Consider the following 3,522-nt stretch of genomic DNA (forward strand, 5'->3'; position numbering starts at 1 on the left):
TTGTTCTGCACTGATCTTTCTCTTCTCTTTTCCTTCCCCTCCATTCCAGATTAAATATGTTGCTCTAGTCAAGATAAGTTTCTGGATAGAGTGGGGTTTTATGACTTTCCTGTAGCAGATGCTGATACTTTCTTATCAGCTGCAATATCGTTTTAAAGATTTTATTTATTTATTTGAGAGGTAGAGTTACAGACAGTGAGAGAGAGAGAGAGACAGAGAGAAAGGTCTTCCTTCCGTTGGTTCACTCCCCAAATGGCTGCAACGGCTGGAGCTGCACCAATCCGAAGCCAGAGCCAGCTGCTTCTTCCTGGTCTCCCATGCAGGTACAGGGGCCCAAGCACTTGGGCCATCTTCCACTGCTTTCTCAAGCCACAGCAGAGAGCTGGACTGGAAGAGCAGCAACCGGGACTAGAACTGGCACCCATATAGGATGCTGACATTGCAGGCGGAGGAGGATTAACCTAGTGCACCACAGCACCGGCCCCTCAGCAATATTGAGCAAGACTTACTTTAACCTTCTGTTCTTAATCTTTCCTATGAAAGATTAAGAGAAGAGTCTGTGAATGTGTGCAAAATCCTTTTGTGTCTGAGGCTTCTGATTTTTTTTTTTTTTTTTTTTTTTTACAGCAGAGTGAACAGTGAGAGAGAAAGAGAGACACAGAGAGAAAGGTCTTCCTTTGCCGTTGCTTCACCCTCCAATGGCCGCTGCGGCCGGTGCGTGCGGCCGGTGCACTGCACTGATCCGAAGGCAGGAGCCAGGTGCTTCTCCTGGTCTCCCATGGGGTGCAGGGCCCAAGGACTTGGGCCATCCTCCACTGCACTCCCAGGCCACAGCAGAGAGCTGGCCTGGAAGAAGAGCAACCGGGACAGAATCCGGTACCCCAACTGGGAGTAGAACCTGGTGTGCCGGTGCCGCAGGTGGAGGATTAGCCTATTGAGCCGCGGTGCCGCCCCTGATGGTCTTATAATGTCGCTCGGGGACACAGTAAGGCTTTAGAAACACATTAACAATTTAGCTGACCCCTTCGTTGCCACTTGCACAGCAGCCTGACCAGCTCTTCCTATAGTTAGGCAAAAGTGAGATTGTCAGTACACCCTCTCTCTCCTTTTTTTTTTTTTTTAAATTATTTGAGAGGCAAAGTGACAGAGGGAGAGACACAAAGAGAAAAATATCTTTCATCTACTGGTTCACTAAACGAATGGCCACAAGAGTCTAGAACTCCATCGAGATACCCCCAGGAGGTTCAAGGACCCAAATACTTGGAACACATTCCACTGCTTCCTGAGATGCATTAGTAGGTAGCTGGGTCAGAAGCAAGGCAGTTATGCAGCCAGGACTCTCAAACCAGCACTGTGATGTTGGATGCTGGAGTCAGGTGGTGAGTTAACTTTCAGTGCCACAGTGATGTCCCTTTCCCTTCTTAAAGGAACCTTGTCCTCCCTGGATTTTAGGGTATTCAGTTTCTCTGTCATTCAGGTTCCTGAGGGGTTAAGAAGAAGTTATGCATTGGGGCCTATGCTGTGGCGTTGTAGGTTAATCTGCTGCCGTGGTGCCTCTGGCATCCCATATGGGTGTCAGTTGAGTCCCGGCTGCACCATTTCCAATCTAACTTCCACTAATAGCCTGGGAAAGCAGTGGAAGATGGTCCAAGTGCTTGGGCCCCTGAACCCACAAGGGAGACCCAGAAGAAGCTCCTGGCTCCTGACTTCAGATCAGTCCAGCTCTGGCCATTGCAGCCATTTGGGGAGTGAACCAGTGGATGAAAGACTTATTTCTCTGTGTCTCCCTCTGTGTGCCTGTAACTCTGCCATTTAAATAAATAAATAAAGCTTTTAAAAAAAAAGGAAGCTATGATTTGGGGCTGGCATTGTGGAGTAGTACATACTATAGGGGTACCAATTCCTGTCCTCGTTCATGTTCCAGCTGCACCACTCCTGATTCAGTTTCCTGCTAATGGCCTGGGTAAAGCAGCAGATGATGGCCCAAGTGTTTGGCACCCTGCCACCCACATGGAATACTAGGATGAAGCTCCTGCATTCAGACTTCAGCCTGACCCAGCCCTGGCCTTTGCAGCCATCTGGGGCATGAACCAGAGTATGGATTATCTCTGTGTGTGTGTGTCTCTCTCTGTAACTCTGACTTTCAAAATACATAAATAAGTCTTTTAAGAAGTTCTACTTTGTAGTTTACATGATCTTTTCTTATTGTGGAGGTAGGTGTTACTGTTCTTCCAGCTTTCTATGCCCTGGAAGAAAGCAGAACTCCAAACATGCTTTCAGTGGAGACTACTTGTCAAAGGATCCTGCTGCCTGGTAGTTGACCAATCAGAAGAGGTGGAGGTGAGTTACTCTAATTGTAAAAGTGTAACATGAGAGACCATGGTCAATTGGCAGCTATGTTTCTTGGTGGACAAGGAAGCTAATTATATAAAATAGAGATAAATGGAGTATGGGTTGAAGTTCAGAACTGGATTTAATTTGCCTCTGTCGCTTATTGATTATCTATTTTCCTTTATCTTTTTTATTTTTAATTGACATGTAAAATTTGCACATATTTATAAGGTATGTGATTTTTGTTTGCAGATTTTATGTGTGTATGTATACAAAAGCAACCAAAATGTATTTATCTATTATACATCTCATGAACTTAAATATACTACCACAACTCAAGATACAGAGTCCAATGCAGAAATCAAGGAAGGGGCAGAATTTAAGGAGAAACTAAGAAGATGACACAAAGAGAAGCTAGACAGCCCAGGTCAGGGGTCTTGGCTAAAGACATGCTTTGAGTAGGTTTCTTGGAGATACTTCTTAAAAACTGTGGGGTTTATCGAGAGCTAGGAAAATGTGTTGGTTCAAGGGGCTATGGATGTTGGGCTCTTCTGGCAAGCTCTGCATGGAGAGCAGGATGGTCCTGTCATCATACAGGGAAGACCACTTGTCCTGCAGGATGTGCAGGCAGATGATACCCTGTGTGTCCACACTGGGGGCGGGGGGTAAGCAAGGCGTGAGGAACTTCACAACAGGTGCATTATAAGGGTAGCCACTGTGGAGTTCCCAGGAATGCTTACACCTCAGGTCTTCATATACTGTGCCATCACTCAGTGGACAGTCACTACCTATTTGAAAAGATTGACTCTCTGAAGGTAGAAATTCCTTTTGGCAAGGCATTATGAGAGTTATCAGCTCCTGCTGTAGTCTCTTCCTCATTGAATTAGGCTCCTTTATTGGCAAGGGTGATGCTGGTGGCAGCTGGACAGCGATATTTGAGAAGCCATTCCAATAACACTTGGCAGTGGAACAGTAATGTGTAGAATAGGATTGCAACTTCCTGTGATGTTTTTATACATGAATACACTGTATAATTTTGAACCAAGATAAACATATCTATCTCCTCAAACATTTATCATTTCTTTGGGTTGAAAATATTGAAAACCTTTCTGCAGGTGTTTTTGAAACGTAGAGTGCATTATTGTCATCTATAATTACCTCACTGTGCAGTACAACACCAGAACTTATTAT

The 3,522-nt window shown here is 45.1% G+C and overlaps 1 pseudogene; it reads right to left on the bottom strand.

Moving 5' to 3' along the window:
- Positions 1–2,811: 2,811 nt before the first annotated feature.
- On the bottom strand, positions 2,812–3,171 carry LOC149127557 (ubiquitin-conjugating enzyme E2 C pseudogene; annotated as a pseudogene).
- Between the last annotated feature and the right edge of the window lie 351 nt (positions 3,172–3,522).

The sequence above is a fragment of the Oryctolagus cuniculus genome, chromosome 3, assembly GCF_051225735.1.
Source record: "Oryctolagus cuniculus isolate XC-2025 breed Fujian yellow rabbit chromosome 3, ASM5122573v1, whole genome shotgun sequence".
NCBI lineage: Eukaryota > Metazoa > Chordata > Mammalia > Lagomorpha > Leporidae > Oryctolagus > Oryctolagus cuniculus.